General features: G+C 53.8%; 1 long non-coding RNA gene and 1 pseudogene across 3 annotated transcripts; one reads left to right on the top strand and one right to left on the bottom strand.

The window, feature by feature from the left end:
* Window positions 1–2,588: 2,588 nt before the first annotated feature.
* Window positions 2,589–4,773, top strand: LOC125554433 (uncharacterized). 3 transcript variants are annotated; one of them, XR_007304416.2, is made up of 4 exons: window positions 2,589–3,006; window positions 3,608–3,694; window positions 3,947–4,037; window positions 4,707–4,773. It is a non-coding gene; the product is annotated as an uncharacterized LOC125554433 (long non-coding RNA). The 3 variants fall into 3 exon arrangements; XR_015602217.1 differs by having other exon boundaries at window positions 4,687–4,761; XR_015602216.1 differs by lacking the exon at window positions 4,707–4,773 and adding an exon at window positions 4,546–4,661.
* A 3,134-nt stretch (window positions 4,774–7,907) lies between these two features.
* On the bottom strand, window positions 7,908–9,886 carry LOC125555008 (uncharacterized; annotated as a pseudogene).
* Between the last annotated feature and the right edge of the window lie 526 nt (window positions 9,887–10,412).

The following is a 10,412-nucleotide window of genomic DNA, read 5'->3' as shown; positions in this document are numbered from 1 at the left end:
CACGCGTCGTGCACGTCGTAGCTGGCGCACTATCGCCTCCTCGATTTCCCTTGCTTGACGCTGCCACACCGCAGGCGCGTCCTCTCCTGGCTTGGTCCATCCCCCCGTCTTCTAGCTCTTGTGATGCTGACATGTTGACGAGCTCTTCTACTCACTTGGCTTGCTGTTCACAGAGTGTTGTTAACAAGAAATGTTGGGTGAAGTGTCGGCCATGGTGGCTCCCATGGTCACCACCGTTGAGTAGGCCGAGGGTTCCTTTCTTGGTCTTGCTGTCTTGACCACCGGTTCCAATGTGAGGCATGTTAGGATGCCCCCATTGCTGGAAGTGTCGGGTTGGTGAAGTTTTTCGACGAGGCGCCAAAGTCTGGCGCCCATGTTTAGGACGATGATTTGGGGCTTGATGCTTCATCCTACATGAAGCTTGTGTTGATGATGTACTTGGCGCCAATGGATCATGCAGCCGCCTCTAGATGTTGTTCATCTGCTCTTGGAGTTGACGAAATTCTCGCCGCAGGTCTTCATCATGTGGGGCGGGTGCTTCATGGCGAAGGACAAAAAACCTGCTGTCGTTGGGGAGAGACCGGTCGTCGACCGCTGAAGTATGAAGGCATGGAGCCCACACACCCCAACGAGTATCTTCAAGGTTGATGGAGAACATAGGGCTTTGTAGAACAGGCTCCTTGTGTGAACGCCGCTTCCAAAAATCCTTCATAATAGCTCGCCTCACCAGGAGCTTGACCTTGGTTGGCTCGTATGCCCAATCGTTGGGGAACAAGTCATATGGAGAGGTCAAGGTGCTCCGGTAAGTGAACTCCCATGCCCCAAGGGACCAATCCTCCTCCGGCATCATGCTCTGTGCAATGTGGGAGGTAATCTATTGGTGGAGTAGTTGTACCTTGCGATACTTCCTCCTGTAGTTCCGAAGAGGATGTGGGCTTTCCGGCAAACGCGAGTTCGCCATGAGCTTCTGCAGGTTCTGGGAGATGGCCTCCAAACCCTCGAGCAACTCAACCTCAGTGCGTCATGGAGTTGGTCGTGAAGGCTCAGGGTGCGGAAATGGGGTAGGGGCGTGATGGGACGCCGCTCCTTCCTGTCTGTTGGCGCCCTTAGCGCGAAGGCGTTGAGCAGCCTCCACGTCTCCTTTCATATCCGCCCTTGTTGACTCCTTCAACAGGGCACATGCCTCGAGCATTAGCTCGCGACGCTCCTTCTTCGCCTTGGCGGCCTCCCGCCTTTGCGCCTTCTTCGACTGCATAGTTTGGAACTGCGCATGATCTTGAGCTTCGTGCATGTAGACCTTGTCACCAAGCTCGATGACGACTAGGGGCGGGAATGATCCAAAATGGATCATCGCTAGCTCCGAGTTGCTTCCGTGTGAGAGTCCACCTCCAAGAAAGGGATCTCGATCAACGGAAATCCTCGTCGATGCCTTGTCATGCAGCATGCTGTGTGGACTGGGAGACGGGCGAAGACGATTCTGACGACCACAGTTAAGCAGAGATGGGAGGAGAACCATGTCCCACCGGGCGTGCCAATTTGTTTGACACGAGAAATAATAAAAATAACGTAGGTTATTGTATTATTATCTCTCTACGCACGAGGGAAAATAAAATATTGCGGGCGTGCCAGTGTACTAAGTACACGAATAAACATAGGGAAACATGCATCTATCTATCTATCTATATCTATATCTATCTATCTATCTATCTATCTATATCTATCTATCTATACCTATACCTATACTAATTCTAGACTTCCTAAAAATTCCCACGTTAATTAGATTTTACAAGCCGTTAATCTGGTGGGACCTAATAATTACGGTGTAGATTAACTCCAGGTTCAATATTTTTTTGGAACAAACTCCATGTAGAATCTTTTTTTTACACAAACTCCATGTATAATCTTTTTTTGACAAACTCCACTTTCAATCTCAGGATGACTCCACGTTCAATTTATGACCCGCATGCCCAATCTTTTGTTTTTTTAGAAAAACTCCACGTTCAATCTATAAAAAAGTTCCCCACGTCTAGGGAGAACTCCACGTCCAATTTATGGCCCGCAAGATCCAACCTTTTTTTTTCTTACAAACTCCATGTTAAATCTATGGAAAACTTCTCCACGTTCAATCAAGGGAGAACTACATGTTCAATTTACGGCCCGCACATCCAATCTATTTTATTCTCACATAACAAACTCCACGTTCAATCTATTGAGAACTTCTGATATTTTGGAGGTCCAACAGCCCAAGCGTGTTTGGATGGAAATCCTGGGAGAATGCCTGGTAGCTTCATGTACCGTGACCTATTTTGCTTCTCCGTCGCGTGATTGTCGCCACTTCTTTCTCTAAATGCGAGGTCGTTTATTCTTTAGAGGAAATAGTCAAACGGATGCGGTGTTGGGGCGGTGCTGATCAATGAGGAGCTACATGGTGTGAGACACGCAGCACACACATGTCCTGCAAGTGACCGGACCTATGCGTATCGGTCGACAATGGTGAGATCAAACTGGTGTTATGGAACTCTGTCCAGCAAACAACGTATTTTCTCTTCGCATCTGAATTATGTCTTTCTATTTTGCAATGCGTTGGAAGTGTTTGATGAATTGTTAAGTTGCCAATAGTTGAATTCATATAGAAGAGTCTTACTAACGAATTTGTTAAGTCTTTCATGTACTGTGTTTCAAAACTGCATTTGTATTCACTAAGGACATTCATGTTTTCAACCAGCACTAGCGCTTTAGTTGTATGACGTACGGTTTGTAACTAAACTGCATACTGATTGCACCTGGACAGTCGAAGTATAACACAATTTCAAGTTTCAAATTGTGTCTTTCTTCTAAGATTGTCACCACTTCTTTCTCTAAATGCGAGGTCGTTTATTCTTTAGAGGAAATAGTCAAACAGATGCGGTGTTGGGGCGGTGCCGATCAATGAGGAGCTACATTGTGAGACAAGCAGCACACACATGTCCTGCAAGTGGCCGGACCTAGGCGTATCGGTCGACAATGGTGAGATCGAACTGGTGTTATGGAACTCTGTCCAGCAAACAATGTCTTTTCTCTTCGCATGGCCTTTCCTCCACGAGTCTGAATCTGAATTATTTCTTTCTATTTTACAATGCGTTGGAAGTGTTTGATGAATTGTTAAGTTGCCAATAGTTGAATTCATATAGAAGACTTTTCCTAACGAATTTGTTAAGTCTTTCATGTACTGTGTTCCAAAACTGCATTTGTATTCACTAAGGACATTCATATTTTGAACCAGCACTGGCGCTTTCGTTGTATGAGGTACGGTTTGCAACTAAACTGCATACTAATTGCACCTGGACAGTCGAAGTATAACACAATTTCAAGTTTCAAATTGTGTCTTTCTTCTAACTCTACCCTCTCATCTAAAAATGAGTTATTTCACCATAAGTTTTTATGTTGTTCGCATTCCACCAGGAAGATGAAGTAGAACTCTACTTATCTTAATAATATAGTGCAGTATGATATATGCAACAGTTGTCCTAATCATTAAAAATTTCCAAAGAGTATCCTTCGGTTTGTTTGCTTCCTATTTCCAAAAGGTCTCTACTGTTTGTTTTTTAGCTGAGATTTTTTTATTTAGGTACTTCACTAGAGAGGAGCGATCTGCAAGAGTTGGCTGCTATGTATATATATGTTACGGGCCAGCGCACAGATTTTTTGCCGTCGAGTAAGTTCAAGCCCTTAAGATGATTTCTAAATTTCATAGTGTTAGTTCAAATTATGTGATCTTTATAACTGAAGTTGATCATAATCATTCTGTGTACAGAGCATTTGAAAATGTTGTTCAGTAAATGACTGAAATTAGAAGTATGCCTATTTGTAGCATATTGTAGAGGGGTAGTTCCACTTCCAAGTATCAAATGTACCTTATGTTCAGATAAATTTTTCCTTTATATTGAATATATCTCATGCCTTGCAGGATCAACTTCCTACACACAAGTGAATTACTTCTGGAGTTCAATTGTTACTACATTGAAGAGAAATACGATAGCATCTAATAATCCACTAAGGTATTCAATGTGTTTTCTTCTTTGGTTGAAAATTGCTTCCCGTCCATTGCATAATGTGTAGAAATATCATAGTACTTCTGCTGAAGTCATAAAAAAAAGCTTCCATTACATAATTTGTACAGAAATCATAGAGTGCTTACTATTGGCATCCTCGCCTTTCGTTGATGACAGAACTTGGTAAGCACACTAAATAGCATTTATTTTTCGGCTGAGAATGCTTCCTCCAGCGGATAAATCTGTGTACTATGTCCTGAACATCACGAGATAATGCGAATGTTGTATGGCTTTCAACCCACCAACTTTTCTTGATTGTCTTTGCATTTCAACATAGTGATTAGCTACACAATTTCTTACCAATTAGAAAGAACTGAACTGTTTCTTCTTCCACTGTTTCTTTACTTTCTACTATAGTCTTTGCATTTTAACTGCACTTTTTTTATGAAAGGTACATTCATCACATCGTCAAACTATGGGTTTACACCACAACATTTCCTTTCTCATGTATTAGGTTGCTAGGCAAAACCATGACAGCTACAAGATGAATTTTAAGCTCTATAAAAAGAATATATCAGAAGTGCATGGATCCTATTCTTTACTTTTTTTATTTGGCATGTGGAGTTACCGACTTCATATTCTATGTGGATATAAGGATGGATTTACTTGGGTCAGGCACACTTTGTTGTGGGGTTACGGCTACAAGGGGATGCTTCATCAGAGATCAGGGTTGTTGCTAGAAAATATGAGGTGACTATTGGAAATTTATTCTGATCATTGTAACAGAAACTCATCAATTCCCTGCTATTGTGGTAGGACTAGGGTTCCTACCGGCTCTACTGCGTAGGTTGTAGGGGCAAGGAGGGAGTGGACGCGGCGAGGAACGGGCGCGCCGGCGGCAGGGCGCCGTCGCGGCTAGGGTTGAGGGCGGCGGCGGCTTGGCTGCGGCGGCTATGGTTTCCGGCTCCTCTAGGAGCCGGGCAACAAAAGATAATAATAGTCTTTATTGCTTGTCTCAAAACGATGTCTTACATGAGTATTTATAATTTTAGCCTAAGATAACTTTCCTAAGATAACTTGCCTAAGATAACTTGTGGGCCAAGCCCCTAATACTAATGCCCGGTGGGCCTCTTCCTAGAATAGACCAAGCCGGTCATAACATCTCTCCCCGCCTGCGCAAACAGCTCGTCCTCGAGCTGAAAGTCTGGATAGTGTTGACGGAAATCCTCACGCTGCTCCCAAGTAGCCTCCTCCTCCGGAAGGCCCGCCCACTGAATTAGGACGAACCAGATAGCACGACGGAGCTGGGCCTGCAACACCTTTGCTGGCTCTGGAAGAATGCGACCATCGGCGGTTGGAGGAAGCGCCGGAGGAGCCGCTGGTGGCTCGCCACGGAAAGGCTTGAGCAGCCCCACATGGAACACGCCGTGGATGCGGGCGCGGGCTGGAAGCTGAAGACGATAGGCCACCTTCCCAATGCGCTCCACGACAGGGAAGGGCCCGGCGTAGCGAGGGCCAAGCTTGCGCTTCGCGCGCGGGTCCAGTCACTGCGTAGAGCGGTGGAGAAGACGCAGCCACACCCAGTCACCCACTGCGAACTCCGCCTCGCGATGATGATCGTCGTAGTAGTGCTTGGCCGTCTGCTGGGCCTGAAGGAGACGCTGACGGACCTCAGCCAGCATCTCATCACGGGTGCGGATAAGGTCACCCACAACCGCCGTCCGAGCCGTCTCCGGGTCGACCGGAAGTATAGGCGGGGGTGGTCGACCATAAACCACCTCAAATGGCGTCGCGCGCAGGGCGGAGTGATAAGAAGTGTTGTAGCAGTACTCCGCCCAAGAGAGCCAGTCCACCCAAGCGCGAGGCCGATCACCTGTCACACAACACAAATACATGGCAATGACCTTGTTAACCACCTCAGACTGACCGTTCGTCTGAGGATGGAACGCCGTACTCAGGCGGAGCTGGACACCCGCCATCCTGAAGAGGTCGCGCCAGACATGGCCCGTGAAGACTGGGTCCCGATCATTGACGATCGATGTCGGGAACCCGTGTAGACGGACTATGCCGTCGAAGAAGGCCCGGGCCACGGACGCCGCCGTGTACGGATGGCCCAGCGCGATGAAGTGGGCGTACTTAGAGAAGCGATCGACCACCGTGAGGATGACCGACTTGCCCCCCACCTTGGGAAGGCCCTCGATGAAGTCCAAGGAGATATCCGCCCAAACCTGAGACGGCACCTCCAAGGGCTGAAGGAGCCCCGCCGGCCTCAGGGTCTCTGTCTTGTTGCGCTGGCAAGTCTGACAAGACCGAACCCAGTCGCGGACCAGGGCATGATCGCCAGGGATGTAGAAGTCGGCATGAAGACGATGGAGGGTTTTCTGCACACCCTCATGGCCCGCCGAGTGGGCGAGCTGCAACACCTGGTGACGGAGATCATCATGCGCCGGAACAAAGATCCGGCGCCCATGGAGGAGCAGTCCGTCAGAGAAGCGCCAGGGCTCCTCCAAGTCGCCGGCCGCGAGCTGCTGCTGAAGAAGTGCGGCGTCATCTGCCGTCGCAGTGGCGCGTCGAATGTCGGTGAAGAGACCGAACGATGGCCCGGAGCGGATGCACAGGGCCGTCCCGGCGGACGCGTTGGCGGGTGGCGCGAGGTCGGAATCGCGACGGGACAGCGCGTCGGCCACGGTGTTAAGACGGCCTGGCCGATACTCGACAGAGAAGTCGAAGCCGAAGAGCTTGCTGATCCACTAGTGCGCCGGGACGGTCGACAGCCGTTGATACAGCAAGAACTTCAGGCTGTAGTGGTCCGTGCGAATGTGGAAGGTCCGCCCCCACAAGTATGGCCGCCAATGACGCACGGCCTGGACGAGGCCAATGAGCTCCCGCTCGTAAGCTGCCAACTTAAGATGGCGCGGAGCGAAAGGCCGGCTGAAGAAAGGGAGGGGCCCATCGCCCTGATGAAGTACGGCACCGAACCCGGCTCCCGAGGCGTCGCAGTCCACCACGATCGGGCGGTCGAAGTCGGGCATCTGGAGGACGGGGCCCGTCGTGAGGGCCCCCTTGAGGGCCTCGAACGCCGAGTCCGAGGAACCCGCGGAGAGCCCGCGGCGAGTGAGGCGTCGGACAAGCGGAGACGGCCGCCACCTTATCGGCGTCCATAGCCACCCCGTCGGCCGATATGACATGGCCGAGGTAGGCGACGATAGGTGTCCCGAACGAGCACTTCGAGCGCTTAAGGTGGAGGTGGTGCGCCCGAAGCTCGTTGAAGACGATGGCGATGTGCTGGAGATGTTCGGCCCAGGTGGCGCTGTAGATAAGAATGTCATCAAAGAAAACAAGCACAAACCGCCGTAAGTAGGGTCGAAGGACGTCGTTCATCAGGGCCTGGAACATCGCTGGGGCGTTGGCGAGGCCGAAAGGCATCACCAAGAACTCGAAGTGGCCATGGTGGGTGCGAAACACCGTCTTGGCGATGTCGTCCGGATGCATGCGCACCTGATGATAGCCCGACCGGAGATCGAGCTTGGTGAAGAAGCGTGCCCCATGGAGCTCATCCAAGAGCTCGTCGACCACCGGTATAGGGAACTTGTCCTTGAGCGTGAGTGCGTTGAGGGCGCGGTAGTCGATGCAGAAGCGCCATGTGTCGTCTGACTTACGGACGAGAAGCACCGGCACCGTGAAGGGCGACGTGGAGATCCGGATGATTCCTGCGGCGAGCATCAGGGCACACTGGCGCTCCAACTCATCCTTCTACAGCTGGGGGTAGCGGTAGGGCCGCACCGCCACCGGAGTGGAACCTGGTACGAGGTGAATATGATGGTCGTACACCCGGGCAGGCGGAAGACCCCGCGGATCGTCGAAGATGTCGCTGTGCTACTGCAGAAGAGAATCCAGCAGGGGGTGCTCAGCCTCCGAGGACGCGGCAGCCAGCTGGAGGTGTGGCACGGCAGGCGCGGCGCCCCCAATGCCCTCCCACCGGATGCGGCGGCCCTGCCGCCAGAATGTCGTCGTTAGCGCGTCGAAATCCCACAGGATGGGGCCGAGGGTCCGGAGAAAGTCCACCCCGAGGATGAAGTCGAAGCAGCCCAGATCGATCCCTGCACAGGTGATGGAAAAGTGTTCGCCGCCGATGGAGATGGGAACGTCGCGGGCTAGCCCATGGCACCGGAGGCGATCGCCGTTCGCCACTGTGATCCGCAGGCGCTCCCCGCCCGTCGTCGGGAGGGCTAGCCGACACATGGTCGACTCGGGCAGAAAGTTGTGTGTGGAGCCCGTATCTAGCAGGGTCACCAGTCGCTCGCCATGGATCGTCACGGGCAGCAGCATGGTCCGCTCGCCCCGGATGCCGGCCAGGGCGTGAAGGGAGACGACACACGCCGTCGCTGCGGAATCCGCGGCCGCGTCCTCGGTTGCCGCAGGCAGATGTAACGGGTCGGGCGAGTCGTCCTCCTCGATGTAGTCGACCGTCTCTAAATAAAAGAGGCGGGGGCAGACATGGGTCGGCGTGTAGGGCTCATCGCAGTTGAAGCAGAGACCCTGACGGTGACGCTCCTGCTGCTCGGCCGGTGACAGCCGACGGAAGGGTCGTGTGGCGGCCGGGGGTGTGGCCGTCGCGGCTGGGAGAGGCCGACCCGGGGTTGAGGAAGTCGGTGCTGGCCGAATGGGCTGGCGGCTGCTCCGTCCGAGTGGCTGCTGTAGTGCCTGGGCCCGCTGCTCGAAGGCCCGGGCGTAGTACATGGCCGTCTGGAGGTCGGGGGGATCCTGGAGCTCGACGTCCACGCGGATATGGTCCGGCAGACCGCGCACAAAGAGCTCGGCGCGCTGGGTTGCGGAGACGCCCAGCGCGTGGCACGCTAGGGCCTGGAAGCGGTCGGTGTAGTCCTGCACCATAGATGTGAACGGTAAACGGCCGAGGGCCGCCAGTCGGCTCCCGCGGATAGGAGGCCCAAAACGGAGGAGACAGAGCTCCCGGAAGCGCTCCCAAGGTGGCATGCCGCCCTCGTCCCACTCGAGGGCGTAGTACCAGGTCTGCGCTGCGCCTGAAGATGATAGGACGCGAGCCAGGTACGATCTGAAGCGAGCGTCCGCTGCCCTCGAAAGAATTGCTCGCACTGGTTGAGCCAGTTGAGGGGGTCCTCCGTGCCCTCGTAGGTGGCGAAGTCCAGTTTGGCGAAGCGAGGGGGTGTCGGCCCGCCGTGCCCGAGGGCGGCCGCAGTCGCCGCCGGCGCGTATGCTGGGTCGGGAAGCGCCGGGGCGTCGTTCACCGAGCTGGAGGGGTGATCAAACCGCAGGGAGGGCGTCGGGTGTTCCGGCGCCGTGGAGTAGACCGGGCCCGGAGATGAGCCGGTCGCCCAAGCGGGGATCGGCGATGGTGACGGTGGAAACTGCACCTGGTGCAGGGGCCGACCCGTAGCCCTAGGCGCGGGTGGTGGTACTGTCGATGGCGGCGGCGCCTGGTGGAGCTGCTGCACCGGCGCCTGTGGCGTGGGGGCCGGCGGTGGCGCCGGAAGAAGCTGCTGGGTCGGGCCCCCCAGCTGCGCGGTGGAGGCCGGCCATGCTGGCCACGGCTGTCCCGCAGCCGAGTAGTGCGGCGGCTGGGACGCCCCTCCGTAGGGCGCCTGGAAGGCCGGGGCGGGCCACTGTAGCGGCGGCGGTCCGTAGGCGGTGGTGCCGGCGCTCGGTGGCGGGGGCTGGTTCCCGGCGAGGTAGAGGGTAATACCCCTGACCGCCTGGACAAGCTCCCGTAGGGTGCCCGACACCTCCTCGGGCGAGAGGAGCGGAGGCGGGTCCGCCGTGATGGTGATGGGCGCTGTCGCGGTGGTGATGGTGGTGCCAGATGCGATCTCCGCCATCGCGGTGGAAGTGGCCGGCGGCAGCGAGAGCGGGGTGGAGGTGGATGGTAGTGGCGGCGGTTTTGAGATTGTGACATGATCAACCTGGTGTCTTTGGATACCAAATTGGTAGGACTAGGGTTCCTACCGGCTCTACTGCGTAGGTTGTAGGGGCAAGGAGGGAGTGGACGCGGCGAGGAACGGGCGCGCCGGCGGCAGGGCGCCGTCACGGCTAGGGTTGAGGGCGGCGGCGGCTTGGCTGCGGCGGCTAGGGTTTCCGGCTCCTCTAGGAGCCGGGCAACAAAAGATAATAATAGTCTTTATTGCTTGCCTCAAAACGATGTCTTACATGAGTATTTATAATTTTAGCCTAAGATAACTTTTGTAAGATAACTTGCCTAAGATAACTTATGGGCCAAGCCCCTAATACTAATGCCTGGTGGGCCTCTTCCTAAAATAGACCAAACCGGTCATAACATATTGACTATTTTCCGAATTGGAGTATGTGCCTAATCACTGGTTTGTCTTTGTACCATTAGAGCTTTAC

The sequence above is a fragment of the Triticum urartu genome, chromosome 4A, assembly GCF_056163025.1.
Source record: "Triticum urartu cultivar PI428250 chromosome 4A, HENAU_Tu73, whole genome shotgun sequence".
Classification (NCBI taxonomy): Eukaryota; Viridiplantae; Streptophyta; class Magnoliopsida; order Poales; family Poaceae; genus Triticum; species Triticum urartu.
The sequence above is the reverse complement of the archived record's forward strand: the minus strand, read 5'-3'. Positions and strand labels throughout refer to the sequence as shown.